The sequence below is a fragment of the Myodes glareolus genome, chromosome 8, assembly GCF_982192425.1.
Source record: "Myodes glareolus chromosome 8, mMyoGla1.1, whole genome shotgun sequence".
Classification (NCBI taxonomy): Eukaryota; Metazoa; Chordata; class Mammalia; order Rodentia; family Cricetidae; genus Myodes; species Myodes glareolus.
This window is the reverse complement of record NC_142033.1, coordinates 25,452,757-25,469,035: the sequence shown is the minus strand read 5'-3', so window position 1 is coordinate 25,469,035 and position 16,279 is coordinate 25,452,757.

Below are 16,279 nucleotides of genomic sequence, written 5' to 3'. Positions count from 1 at the left end.
AAGATGAAATCTCATTGTAGGTCATGTCTATGTTAAATGCTTACCTGTAGAGCTTTGAATATTAGTTGTAGATAAGCAATTAAAAATTGCTAAATATGTTGAAAAAATCCTTTGTTTAGAAAAGATACATGCTTTAAGAGAACTCATAACTTCACTTGAAATATTATTTGGCTGTTAATAAAAATGAAATTATGAAGTTTACATATAAATAGATGGAGATAGAAGCAACTATCCTGAATAAAGTTACACTTAAAGACAAAACTTGCATGTTTTCTTTAATACATGCATGGTTGTGTTTCATTGATAATATTCACTAATGTTAGGATGATGATGATGATGATGATGATTAATTGTTATGGTAATAATGGTGATGATTGTATAGATGTGTGTGTGAAAGAGAGAGAGAGAGAGAGAGAGAGAGAGAGAGAGAGAGAGAGAGAGAGAGGGAATATAGAAGAAAGAAGATAGTAAAAAAGCTAGTAATGAGTCAGGAATGGAAATCTTACAGGAACAAGAAATAGAATGTCATATTATAATGGGATAAAGGCTCAACTAGAATGGAAATATCAAATGCAGAGAGTAATGGAAGAATGGAAGAGCGGGGTAGAGGAGGGAATATGAAGAGGGATAAAAAACACTAAGGGTCTTTTGAGAAGTCACATGGAAACCTGCTACTGAAGTTACTTCCCTAAATAATCATATATAAAAACATATATTTAGGTAGAATTACCATATAATGAAAGAGACAATGCCCCAAATAGAGGTCATAAGCAATCAATATAAAACCCCAGTACCTGCAGTGTGTTACATACTTTTTGGTGGTTGATCAAAGCGATTCCATAGACCCTTTGCAATTATTAACTATTGTCAATGTTATTGATTATCCTACACAACCTGATGGTAAGACCCTACTGCTGAAGACATAATCCATTTATGTCTTTAAAATAGAGAATTTGAGAGGTGCTTTTTATTTTTCCTTTAATTTTAATAACACATTATCTTTTCTAATCATATTAAAGTATTAATAAATATTAATAAATATAACTGAATCTCAAAGTAGTTTTGATTTGCATTTCCCTGATAGTTAAGGATGTTAACCATTTCTTTAAGTGTTTCTCAGTCATTTGAGATTTCTCTATTGGGAATTTGCTTTTGGATCTGTACCTCATTTTTTAACTAAATTCATTGATTTGTTGATGTCTAGTTGTCTGAGCTCTTCATATATTTTGGTTATCATCCCTCTATTAGATGTGGAGTTGGTGAAAATTTTTCTAAGTTTCTGTTTTGACAGTGTTCTTTGCCTTACAGAAGCTTTTTAGAGTAACGAAGTTCCATTTACAGTTCATGCTGGTGAGGATGTCGGTGAAAGGGGAACAATCCTCCATTGCTGCTGGGAAGGAAATTTTGTGTAGCCACTATGGAAATCAATACTGAGATACCTCATAAAATTAAGAAGCAATTTACCACAGCACCCAGCTATGCCACTATTAGGCATACACACAAAAAGCTCTTCTCACAACTTTAGGAACACTTGCTCAAATATTTTAATAACAGCTTTACTTATAATAGCCAGAAACTAAAAACAACTTGATGTTCCCTCAATCACTCAATCAAATGTGGTACATTTATATTTCCAGATGCTTAAAAACCATCTTTAGATTTATAATGATGCCAGTTTAGAGCTGGAGTTGTGGCTGAGGGATAAAGAGCAACATACACTATTCTTCCAGAGGACAAGTTTGGTTCCCAGAACTCACATGTACCTTTAACACCAGCTCTATCCATCTAATGCCATCTTCTGGACATGGTGAACATTGTAATCATGTGTTTATATCCACACACAGACACATACGCTCATGTACACATAAATAATTATATTAAAAAATATTCAAAAACACTTGCCACAAAAATGATACCCCTGAAATGAATCCAAACATGAATAATTTAAAGGAAAATTAAGATATATTAAAAGCAAACAACCTTTATCTTTAGTTTTGTTTGCTTGTTTTAAAATATAATACCCTTAACATATGTAGCAGCATAAAAAAATAAGTGAAATAGTCAACTTTACATGTTCATATGGAGGAAATATTTTATTGTATTCTATAAAAATTATCAATATTTTTGAAAAGGAAACTTATAAAAGCATATTAATCATAAATATGATTGGGAGATTATTTACTAGAACATAAAATGTCAGTATAGACAGTACTATATTCTCATTTGGCCAAAAATTGAGCTGTGAGATTGTATTTAAATTGGAATGTAAGAGTTGGAGAGATGGCTCAGTGTTTAAGAGCCCTGACAGCCCTTCTAGAGTTTCTGAGTTCAATTCCCTGTACCCACAAGGTGGCTCACAAGCACCTGTAATGAGAAATGGTGTGTTCTGTTCCTCAGGCACACATGCAGACAGAACATAATAAATAAATATAAATAAATAAATAAATAAATCTTAAAATTCTTTTTAAAAAAGGAATATAAACACCTTATTGTTGATGTTAATAGATGATAAATACTTTCTCATTCAATAGTTATCACATGTGATTTTTAGTATTCTGATGTATTAGTTGTCTATCGGCTGGCATCTAAGGAAGGAAAATACCAGAGTGGCAGCAGTTTCATGAGGAAAAAAATTAGTATTTCAGCGCACTTCTTTCACTTTAAAATATCAAATATTTAGACACCTTTGCCTACCCAGTAAGGGTTTTATAAAACAGAGCAATTTATAGTGGGGCAAATCATATAAACTGACTTCAAGTTCCCAGCACTGTGCAAAGGTGAGATAGCATATTTTGGTTTTCTTTGTTGTTCATACTATAAGGAATTATGATGAGGCAATTTGCTTGTCTATCTTTCAGTGGTCACAGGATGTGAATTAGAGTACGTTCAGATTTCTTTTAAGGGGGTAAGATGTTTTTCAAATGTCAGGAAACACAAGCATTTTTTTTAATTCCTGCATTTCTGTCCTCATTTTTTTTTGAGGAAAATTTAGTTCTACAAATACTTTGTTTCTGAAATACAGCTACATAAATTTGCCACACTATAAAGTATTTCTTTCTCTTACATTAATTAAATATACTAGTTTTTGGGGACTAGTGTAATTTAGGAAAGTTTTTAATGTGTAGAACAGCTAAACATATCATTATAGGTTTAGAGCATAAACCTAAGTTTGCCATTTTTTATTTACCAAAAAACATCTGCATTGTGATTCATTTTAAAATTTTCCCATGCCTAAGTCTCTGCCAAAACAAGTGTTTGTTTCTGTTTTATTTAACACTTGATTTGTGTTCATATTGTTGTAAAACAATTTTATTGTGTTTAAATGCCTCATCATGTTTCTGTATCTACTAAAGTTTCTGACAAGTAGACATAATTACACATCATATGAATTGGAGAATAATTTTTATAAATTATTTGATGTATGATCTTGGGCCATTATTCCCTATGCATGAGTTTTCTTGTCCTAAAATTGAAGTGTTTACAGTCTATATTGAGAAACAAATCCTGGAAGCCATATGTGCTCCTTTGAATAGTGGTGCTAAATTAAGAACTACCATGAGATTTTTTCCCCAGCCTCCAGCCTACTTTCTAAATCTTACACAATTGTAATTTAGTGGAATGCTGGAGTGTGAGTGATTGATTTTACTTACATCTCATGTACTCTACTAAAGTATTCAAATCAAAGAAGATTAACAACAGCTATTTTTCACTTATTTTGTAATAATATTCTAGATTCTTCTCTGATATTACCTACTTATTTTACAAAGTTATTTTTTTTTACATTTATTACTAAATAAGAAAAAGGAGAAAATCCAGAAAAAGAAAATAACAGATCATGATTTTTTACCCGGTCAAAACAAATACAAAGAACATAAATCTTTGAAGTTACTCTCTGGAAACATAATTACTACATACAGTATATTTAGTAGCATTTTTTTTTGAGTGCTAAAACATGTTCTATAACTGCATCCTTCTAGTATGCATCAGACAGGGGTTGTTATTGTTCACTGATGCTTCTGTAGCAAGAGGGTAGTTCTCTGTGTCAACTTAACCGGATCATCAGCTACTCAAATATTTGATGACTGTCGTCTTGGTATGCCCATAGAATATTTCAGAAGATTAAGATTTGAATTGGTATACTAAGAAATCTAGCATGCCAACATAAAGAGACATCACCAAATCTCTTGCGGCAGTGAAAAATAAGCTTTTAATAATTGCATACAAAGACACAGTCCCACTTTTCTACAGATCCTTATCTTTGGATACTTTGAAACTGAAAATAGTTCCTAAGAAATACAATTTTTTAGAGACAGTTTTAGTAATTTATATCTTGATTTTAGAAATAGAGTTTCTGTCTGATTATATCTAAATTGGTCTTTATTTCTAATTTCCAAGAAACACTCCTACCCCTCAGGATTATAATCAAGAAAGATTTATCTTTAAAAATACAATCTTAGGTTTTATAATCTTTTAAAATTTAATATAATTTCCTTATCGATTTTTTTTGGAATTTCACATTTTGTAACCCTGTTCACCTCCCAGTCCCTCCATATCCTCCCCTCTCCCTCCAACTGTAGTAAGGAACCGCTTGTTTGTCCCAGCTGCCCAGAACAGAAATAATCACATAAAAATTGTATTAATTAAACCACTGCTATGCTCCTTAGCTCTAGCTTCTTATTGGCTAACAGTTACATATAAATTTAACTCATCGCCGTTAAACTGTGTATCACCACGTGTCAGTGGCTTACCGGGTAAAGTCCTGGCCACCATCTCTGGTGGGGCTACATGCCATCTCCCTGACTCCACCTCCTTTCTCCAAGCATTCACCTTAGTTTTCTCCACAGAGCTCTGTTTCCCTGTAGCTCTAGGCCCAAAGCAGTTCCTTTATCAACCAATGGCGTTCACAGCATACAGAGGGAAATCCCACATCATGCAATGCCCACCCCCTCCCCAAGAAAACTAAAAAAAAAAAACAAAATAAAACAAAACAAACAAAACAAGCTAGCAGACAAACAAAACCAAAACCAAGACAAACCCCCCAAACCTCTTTGATTCTCCATTTTTCCTGCCTCTTCAACACCTGTTCATTCATTCTCGTAACGGTGGGAGCAATGTGGCACAGAGTATACACTTTTGTTCAATCAGCTTTACTAGTAAATGTTCATAGCAGTGAGTCACTGGTCTAGTTTAAGGCCTTTGGTTCAGAGTACACCATCATCACTGGATCGTCACTGAAACTTCTCTGGGACATCCCATGGCCACTCCAAGTAATAGAGATCCTGTGTGTATATTTTCACAGGACCCGTCATTTATGAAGCTCCAGCAGATCATAGATGGGGTAGATGTTATAGCAGGCCCACTCAAGTCCTTGTTGTTGGTTTGGGTGGTAGCTGAGTTTGTCAGTCTTAGCGGCTGGGACCACCTGCAAACGGCAAGGGGGTGGAGCCAGCTCCCCTTTGATCACATAGTCAGGGTTACAGAGCGAAGGTGAGCTCTCCTGCAGAATCATACCTGGAGAGGCAGAGCCAGCTTTCCCAAGACCAGCGAAGGGCGGGACGGTCTCAGCATGTCCCTCTGTGTTCACCACCAATGGTTCTTATGGCTGGCTAAGGTAACACAGGCCAGAGACATCAATCAAGAAAGATTTTATAAAAGTAACATAACAAACACAATGGCTATTCGTATTCATCACTTACATGATATAATTAAGAGTAGTTAGATTCATTAGATTCATTTTTAATCCAAAGATTTCTAGAAAACTAGGAAATTCATGAACGAGGCTGTTTACTTGTTATGTCACTGTTCCAAACAGAGATAAATAAGGATGATCACAGAAACCACAAGTCCCAGATGAGATGCCCCATGCATGATTTAAGTGTTCTTGAGTGTCCTGAAAGAAACCTGCTCCTCCTGGAACAATGCCGAGTGAGACGGCTGAAGTCAAATCCAGAATCCCATGCTGCAGCTGTCTGAATTAATGTGGGATCCAGAGCATCCCAGGGCATATCTTGTGAAAGGGATAAAGAGATTTTGTAAACTGGCGTGGACATATTTGGGAAGACACTAATGAAATTAAGGCCAGAAAACCTCCATTTTTTTGATGTGACTTTTTTTTTTCCCCTGGTAAAAGCAATCTAGAGTACAGAGGTAAGAGATGCCAAGTATTTATTTCTATTTTATTTACTTTTATTCAGGATCAGTTTAAATTTAAATAAACATTTGGGGATGGTTACTCTAGGTTACAGTTCTGGACAAGAAGGATTTAATTTATAGTGATAAACATGTTTGGCTTCATCCAATTGATCAGTGTTGAGATAGGAACTCATACAGTTTTGCTTCTCAAAATAATCTTGAAACAACTGATCATCCTCATCTAGTTCCTGGAGGAGGCACTGAAAACAAATATTATGTTTCTCACTTTACGTTTGTTCAGAATCAAAGCTTGGAGTAATAGGCCTTTTGTTTAGTGAAGTTTTCTTTGACTTAGTGGAACAAAACCAAATGGTAAGTGGACAAAATGAACAAAAATGAAGTTGGAAATACTAAAAACAATATGCAAATCAAAACCGACAGATTGTTTCGAAATAATGTTTCTTGTTCTCACCATAATGAGTACTTATATTCTGTTGTTGGTTATGTAAGTCCCGTGCTTTAACATAAGAATTATCATATGTTTGCTTGACAGAAAACTTTTGTTGTGATCCATATTGTATTGTCTACTTTTTTTTTTGTAGAACACTCATAAATTTTGTTGGAACTTTGAAAAATTTGGAAACTTCTCTCTTTTCTTGTAGGCTTCCTCCTGTGTTGTAGACTTGCCCCTGTCATTTTCTCTGTACTTTTTTTCGACTGCTTTTCAAAAACTTAGTGTTTGCAGATCAAATTATTTTCCAGTTGCAGCCAGTCAAGACAAACTTCTCTGTGGTCAGGTGACTGAACTACATCCTTCATTACATATCCTTAGCTCTTTTAAGTTGTTCTCTGATTTCCAGAATGTGAAATATTCATTGAGACACTCAATTTTATTCAGATAAAATTATAATGCCACAGTTATCCTGTTGTAATAATGTCAAAGAGACTTCATATTTAAGGGATGAAAAGACATCCAATAAAATAAGAGGCATGAATGGTTTTTCCCTTCAATTTACAAAGAAGGAAAAATGAACAAAAATAAATCAGAATAGCCAAAGTGTTCACAGTGGGTTTACTTTTCTTCTTGCCAGGAGATTTGGTTCTTGTAGGAAAAAATGAAAGATGCACAAAGTGAACTATTTATTATTGAACGTCACCAATAGTGGGAACCATGATAGTGTTGTTCTCTTTCATGTTTTTTGTGTGCTGTGTAGTAAGAACACTGAGGCTATCCTATCTTCTTTATATACTCCTAAGTAAGAAGTTCTTCATTTCTGAGCATTTACTTCTACATTTACACCTTTAAAATTTAGTGAACAATACATTTCCAAACATGCATAATAAACAGGCTTTTATGAATAGCAGAGTTTTGAAATGGATCAAATGAAGATGCCCACTTCAGAGGGACTTTAAATTTAAGTTGAAATTAATCTTCAGGAGTTGTAAATGGTTATACTCATTGACAGTTATAAAGACAGGTTGCATATTAAATGCACATTTGTGTATAGGCATATATTGATAGAGACTAAGATTTTTTTCTTAATAGTTAATGGTTATAGGACCATTAGAATGAATTTTATTTCTTGCATCATCTGAGATAACATCAACTGAGAAAATGTCTTTCTAAGATCTGGTTGTATGACATTTTCTGAATTAGTGATGGGTGGGAGAAGGCACAGATTACTGTGGATGGTGCCATCTCTGGACTGGTGGTCCTTGGTTCTTTAAAAAAGCAAGCTGCGTAAACTATAATGATCAGGCCGGTAAAGAGCATCCCTCTATGGTCTGCATCAACTACTGCTTCTAGGTTCCAGTCTTGAGTTCCTGTCCTGACTTTCTTCAGAGGGAACAAGATGTAGAAATATAAAACAAACAAACCCCTTCCTCCCAAATTGCTTTTGGTTGAACTGCTTAATCCAAGAAATTAAAAGACCCCATGTAAAAATAAATAAAAAATAATAAAAAAAGAAAGATTGCTCACTAGTTTTCAGAGTATTTATATAGTAAAGCTTAGGTACTAATGGGAATTAGTTTAATAAATAACTTTATATGAAGCATCATAGGAAAGAAGTACTTCTGTGATTTATATCTAGTGTGGTTTATGATTTCTTTCCTTTGATATAAAACTAAATACCGTTTTAACTTGCTATTGTGTTTAGGAACTGTTTAAACGTATGCATGAGAAGAAATTATTATAAAGCCATGTTATTTTACCTTAATTTTGTTCTCAATATTTGCTTATGCAAGCTCACCAACAACAAACAAAATGTATTCAGTTAAGCATCATGAATTATGGGTAGAATCTTGAGGTTTCCTGATTTGTAGCATTTTACTTTAGATAAATGCACTTTGATATTTTAAAAAGGTTGCTGTGAATGCTATCAACAAAAATCAGAAGGAAGAAAAAGCTCCAAGCTGGTGTGAATAACACACCATCAGTGAACTTCAGATTTCCTATCCCCGACTGCCAAAGGTGTAAATGAGCATCTGAGGCCATCGCTAATTACAGCAGTCTGCAGACAGAAACTGCTGTTCTGAATGTAGGAAGCAAAGTGAGACACGGCAGCGATTTCCACAGCGTGTAATTTTAGAACTCGTCTCTGTGACACTGTGTATCTGATCTTACCAACCACGGCTCACAGCCTTGTCACTCATCTGGAGCATTTTATTTAAAGCTTTGTATTTGTTTAAAGTACACATGTGTGATTAATAGCAATTCAAAGATTTCTAACAAGCAACACCCTTTGCTGCAGTATTCCAATTCTATGATCTTAGCTAATTGGATATTTTAAAAAATGTTACTTATTGGTAGCCTTTCAAAAATTCAAATCTTGATACAAGGCTATAACTGTTTGGTTGATGAGGAATTAAACTAGGAGGTTAAAACAGCACAGTCATTGTCTTGCAAAAATCTAAATTGTTTTTTATATTTGACATCTTACACTTAGTCTCAAGAAATTGTTTTTATTGATTTCAAGTCAAGATGCTAGAAGGTCTAATACTTGGTAATTTCTGATGGGAGAATGATAATTTTTTGTCAGATCTTTAAAAATTTAATATTCTCTTATACAACACAAACCAAGCACAGTTTCCACTCCCTCCATGCCTACCAACCCTCCCCATCTCTCACATATCCATTCCTTCTTTTACCTTCAGAAAAATCTCAGGCACCTGCTGATAAAAACAGAACAGTGCATAACAAGATAGACTAAGATTACATATAAGCCTTCAACTCAAGACTGGACCACACAACCCAGTAGGACAGAAAGGCTCCCAAAAGCAGGCAGAAGATTGAGAGACAACCCCCACTCCCACTGTTATGAATTCCAGAAACAAGTATAACATATACTCCGAGGACCTAAGCACAGACCCATGAGATTCTGTGGTTGTCGTTTTAGTCTCTCCCATATGAGCCCTTCTTAGTTGATTATGTGACTGTGTTCTTGTGGTGTCCTCTACCTCTCTGGTTTTACAATCCTTCCCCTTCTTCCACTGGGTTTCCTGAGATCTAAGGGAAGCAACTTAATGGAAATTTCTAGTTTGGACTTTCTCTCCAGCTACTGTCTGGCTGTGGTCTTCTATATCTGCTCCCTTCAGCTACTGGAGGAAACCTTTCTGATGACGATTATGCTAAACACCAATCTACGAGTATTATTTTCAAAAGCTGAACATCTTCACCCATTACCCTTTTCCCCTCTCTCCCATTCTTCCCATTCAACTTTGACATTAGTATTTTTTTTTCTCCTTCCCCCATCAAGTCCAGTTTCTTTTGCTTTGCTCTTCTTGAGAGTGGAGCATTCCCTAATATGTGATCCTTCCTTGTCCAGTAGGTATCAGGTACAATAACTCTTCAGCTGATGGTAGGATATTGTGCCAACGTTCTCACATTTATGCTGGGATTTCAACAGGCTGGAGACTGTGCATCCCTGATATATGCTGTTACCATCACCGCGAGCTTATGTATGCATCTGTATTGTTTTGTCGGAAAACCAGTTTCCTTTCATAGCTTTTCAAAGTCCTTTGTTTCCTCCAGTCCTAGCTGATATTGTGGGCTGTCTTCAAACTGATATAGTTTTAGCTGTCTATTCAGCAGGGGATGAGAGAATATCCTTTATTACATGTCAGCGTCCCTAGCACACACGAGTCAGAAAGATATTTAATGATTACTGTATCTCGCCAAACTTTAACACTAGTACTTATCCAATTTCCATTTTTACTTTTTCAACGAGACTGAAAAGGCCCTGAACAAGTGAGCCTCATGAATAATTCTTTTTATTTATTTATTAAAAATTTCCACCTCCTCTCCGCCTCCCTTTTCCCTTCCCCTTCTTACCTCCTCCTCCCTCTCTAGTCCTAAGGGCAGTCAGGGTTCCCTGCCCCGTGGGAAGTCCAAGGTCCTCCTCACTCCATCCAGGTCTATAAAGGTGAGCATATAAACAGACTAGGCTCCCACAAAATCAGTCCCTGCAATAGAATCAAAACCCAGTGCCATTGTCCTTGGCTTCTCAGTCAGCCTTCATTGCCAGCCACGTTCAGAGGGTCCAGTTGGATCACCTGCTCCATCACTCCCAGTCCAGCTGGCCTTGGTGAGCTCCCATTAGATCAGTCCCACCGTCTCAGTGGGTGGAAGCACTCTTCGTGGTCCTGACTTCCTTGCTCATGTTCTCCCTCCTTCTGCTCCTCATTTGGACCTTGGGAGCTAAGTCCAGTGCTCCATTGTGGGTCTCTGTCTCTATCTCCAATCATTGCCAGATGAAGGTTCTACGGTGATATGAAAGATATTCATCAGTATGGCTATGGGACAAGGCCAGTTCAGGCACGCTTTCCTCTGCTGCCCAAGGAAAAATATGGGGACCGCGCCTTGTACCTGGGAACCTTTCTAGAGTCAAGGCTCTTGCAAACCTTAAAATGGCTCCCTTAATTAAGATATTTACGTCCCTGCTCCCATATCCACCCATCCTCCATCCCACCCATCCCATTCCTCCAAGCTCTCCCGAATCCTCCCCTTCTCCCTTCTCTCTACCCATCATGAATAATTCTTTACCTTCATAAATCCAAACTATGTTTTCTTAATGAAGTAGTTCTCATAGAAAAAAAATATCTCTTAGTATACTTCTTAGACCTAGGCAATGCCAATCCTTTGGTCATAAGCAATATGTATAATGGGACATGAATGATCCAAACACAGCAGAAGATAAACAAAGCATTTCCAATACTAAGAGAAGCTATGTCTTACTTCACATATTATATGGGCAATAATTTTAACCTAATAGGCTCATGAACTCTGTGTATTAAACTTGATTGTACTTTACCTTGTCATTCTTAACCATATTATTTTTAAATATACATGCTTGCTAGAGAGATTTTTGCAGAGATGTGGTAATTCTAATTTTTTAAATAAGTAACAGTTCTAAGATTCAGTTCAAAGTCTCATAAATGCTAAGTCAAGAGGTCTTTCTTTTACATACATCCCCAGGTACAATGAAGAATTCAATTTATTTTTGGTGTATTTAATTCTGATTTTTTCCTCTCTAATTTTTTCTTCCTTTAAAAATTTCCAAAGGGCAGCCCTATGGTAACCAGCCCAGATCAGTATTACCAAACCTCTGTTTGTTCATTTTCAGGATATGTTGTGTGGCCAGTGAAATTCACTTGCCCACATTCTGTCTCAACCACAGAGATGGCTGACGTGTTAAAATTGCTTATTTCTTTCTGACATTCATTTCTGACCAGATAGAAGCTGAACATTTCTTTGACATGACTTGTCAGCAATTCATTCTGGGGAAACATAATGGTAAAGGGTTCTAGGAGTATATGTTTTTTATACCAGTTAAACCATTCTGAGAATATCAGGAAAATGGTGCTCTTTTCTTTGAATTCATGTTGAACTTGATTGTTCCTATATACCCATGAAAGTGAAACTACACCCTCCCCCACTTCTGAGTTTTAATCCAGTACATTAGAAGTTGCTTCTTAAATATCTGCTAGGAAATAGAACACAGTACCACATGGTGTGGATTTTTGGGAAGCTTGTGTTTTGGGGTAATATAGGACTACGTAAAATTTATAAGCGACTAGAATAATTTACTAGTTACAGTTTTCTTGTGAAACATGTCAGCATAAACACAAAAGAAACAAGTTTCATAAAAATTGTATTAAAAGTTTCAAAATTGTAAATTACAGTCCCATTTTATCCTTCACTCAGCTAAGACATTTATCAAAAGGCTACTATTTATGAACCATTTTTCTAAGGAAATAAAGAAATAGAAAGGCAAGATTGGAAACTGTATCTCAGCTACTTAAAATTACAACATGCTAGGGCTGATAATAAGAGTAACAAAACAGGCAAAGGCAGAAAACATTCAGAGGAACAGACTCAAAAGGAAGTATTATAGAGCTCAGGCAGTAATTGTTAAAAGAGCTCAAATAAGGATGAGGCCCATAACTGTCGCCCATGTATTCAGAGTTGTTTATTTTGTCCTATTCCAAGTCCTTAATTAGAAGGCTGTTTTATAATTCACCCTTTTTTGCTTAACAAAAATAAAAAGAAATTCTTTCCCAGGATTTATTCAGGGTTGCTGAGTGTCAAAAATCTTTGCAAGTGAAGTTTCTCCTTGGCTGGGGCTTCCTTCATTTAGAGTTTGTTGTTGCCTACATCTGTTCTTCAGATTGCTCACAATTTAATTAAAAGTGATATTTGAGTTGTATACAGTTGAATTCTTCTTATCAATTTTTTTCTCTTAGTGTCTGAATGGACACCAGTTCATTGTAATTATTCCTTTCATTACACATAATTTCTGTTTATTTTACAGATGAGACATGAAGATGACAAAATCACATATTCTCTTGTGGCATCGAACACTTTTTCTAACTTTCTTTCTGTTATAATGAAACATGTATTTATTAGCCTTCAGTATATTTTATTTTACATGTCCTGTTGATTTCCATAAAGTCATCTTTACTTTGAACTAACACCACCTTTAAAGCATTAAAAAAGAAAATATAAATAGAAAGCATGGAAGTTTTGTCTGGAAGGGGAAGATAGAATGGTTTCTAATTTAACTTATACAAAGAACTCTCTATGTTAATAACTCCTATGAGGAAATTATAATCACAATATACTAGCCTGCAATTATGCTAATTTGTATTTAAATGAACATTGAATTGGCATATAGTTCTCATTATTTGTAACTTAGAGTTTTAGGAAGCTAAGCAATGAGTGTAATTGGTTTTGTTGCTACATAGAATTTATGTTAAAAATGAATAGAACAATTTAAGTAACATTTTAAGGGATCACTGGGATATAGTGTGAATCATAGTCCCCACTACACCAATTGAATCTGGTGTGTATTGTAGTAGTATACAGGCAGCAATATTATTTTATTTGTATTTATCAATCTTTATTAAAACTAAATATTTATTTCAACAGTCACAAATGATTATAATTAGACCAAGGGTCCACCAGATGTCTAAGACGACAGCAGCCACCTCTGTCCTTTGCTAGCATTGACAGGTTGTTGTTTCTAAAACTTGTGAGAAGATGGTGGCTGTAATCTCAACATTAAATTTAATCTCAACACTAAAAGTGATCTGTAAAGAGAGCATCTTTCTTGAGTTTTACTTTTTTATAGAAAGAAATGTTTCCTAAATTATACTTTGTACTTGCTCAACTATTAGATAGGTTGCCTGCATGTAAACCACTTGCTGACAAATGAATGAATCGACAAAAAGAAATATACCCAAGGCTGGAAGCAAAAAAGCACTTCTTCAGGAATGAATATTACACATGTTTGCAATGTACACTTATAAAACATTATAATTAAATATATTGTCTTGTATAATTAATACATGCAAATAAACAAATTAACATGCACATCGCTTTCTTGGAGAAGGGAGATATCTGACAGTATTGGACTTTTATCCACTTGGAAGGGATTGCAAACAAAGACGAGAGCTACAGATATGTGCTGTCACAGTTTACGGTACTATATGCACTTCCTTCAGTCTCCCAGAAATGCACATATTTAAAAATGAGACTTTGACAAGTCTGATTTTTCCCAATGGAGACTTGCTGGGTCAGGATCAGAAACTTTATCCCATTCCTAAGTTTGTGTTCTTTTTCCCAGGGCACTCAGTTTAATGCTGAATCCTGGATCATCTAACAGCATGTTCAAAAGTTCCATTTTTCTCTAATAAAATGATAAAATAAAAGTAGCCTTGGAACGAATCCATGGAAAAGTTGAAAGACTGAAACCTTTTTCTGTTCCTTAACAACTTTTCCTCCCTACATTTCATCATTAATGTAATCCTATTTAATTGAGGAGTATTTTATGTCAAAGTAAAGCACCGTAAAGATTACATACTTGAGGTTCAGGTTTTATTTAGAGTATCCACAGGAGCAGCAAATCGAGCGCCTTTTAATATTTTCTCTGCAAGATGATCAAAGGCTGATGGAGGGAATTTTTTTTCTTCTACTTGCTGAGAATTTAAGAGAACTTGGGATGTGAGGATTAATACATACCTTAGTCAAAATAATTAAAACGGAGAGAAACTAGGTTTGCTGGATCTTTGTAAGTTGAAACACTGAACAAAAATGATCTTTTTCTACTTACGACTTTTAAAAATGTTGGGTCTCTTTGAAAGGAAAACAAGATATGAACTGAAGATGAAAGCAGTTAAGAAATATTTTCTTCTGTAAACTTCACACTTCCCAGGGTTGTTTAACAACATACTGTGTAAATCTTGGCTAGGTCATTAAATCAGACACATGACCAAACATTACATGCCAGATGTAACAAACTAAAGTTTTTATCCTGCATCTTTTATCCCCCCCTTTACTGAATATATTCTATTCCTCAAATAATATACCTTATTATTGGTTCCCCTCCATCTATACCTCTCTGTTCCCCCATCTTCCCTTCTAATCTGATCCTCCCCTTTCTGTCGCTCAGTAGAAAGCAAACATGTTTCAAGAAATAACAATAAAATAAAATATAATGAGATAGAATGACTCCTAAAACAAAAGAAGTCAACAGAAGGAAAACAGACTCTGACTCTCTCTCTCTCTCTCTCTCTCTCTCTCTCTCTCTCTCTCTCTCTCTGTCTCTCATACACACACACACACACACACACACACACACACACACACAAAAGACATAAGAACCAAATAAAGACACAGGCACACTCCTTCACACACCACACATCCCATTAAAACACTAAAAATAGAAGCTATAATAAGCAAAGTCCTGTAGTGTAATAAGAGAGAAAATAATAAAATAGTCGATGGAATCCTTTTTTTAAAATAAATGGAAAACTGATGTGTGTTATATGTGAGTTAGACAGAGAAAGAAATTCTGGCTTGCTAGTAGTCACTGGGCAGACTGCATCAGCAAACTCCCAGCAACAAGTCCTACTTTCCCTGCCTCTAGTCATCTCCCTATGTACAGTCTCTATGTAGAAAAAAAAAATAGGAGAAAACCAGAAAGAAGGGAATAGTTCCATATTTAAATTTTTCAATGTGGATTTCCAATTTTATTTAAGGAGAATATGTAAAATTTTAACCCAGGAAGAACTTGAAATACAGGGCCTGCATAGGTTTTAGCCAGAGTTGTTCCCTACTATGGGGTGGGCAGAGTGGACACAAACTCCTATTGCTAACTGAGAAATTATCTCCAACTGATATCTGCTTTCAAAGAGAAAAAGTAGTTTTCACCAATGGAGTCTCACTGATTGTATTAACCACACTTAAGGTCAGGCCCCATGTGCAGTAGGAGATAAACAACACAAAATAAACTCAATGCTATTTTTATAGACCATTTGTCTGAGATAGCTATGTTTGGCCCTTCCTTATATATTATGTTTTCTACTTTTTTGTATTTTATGACTTTTGTGTGTGTGTGTTTTATGGGTATGTGCTTCTTGTGATTTTTCTCTTTGTTTCTTCCTTTAAAGACATTCTGTTTATCTGTTGTCTTATTTTCCATTTTGTTTTCTTAAGAGAGAAAGAAAGGTATGAAATTGGGCAGATTTGGAAATGCAGAGAATCTGGGAGAAATTGGGGTGTTTGATCAGAATATATTGACTGAAAGAAAATTTTATATATATTATATATAAATTACACATATTATATTTTACTAATTATATTATA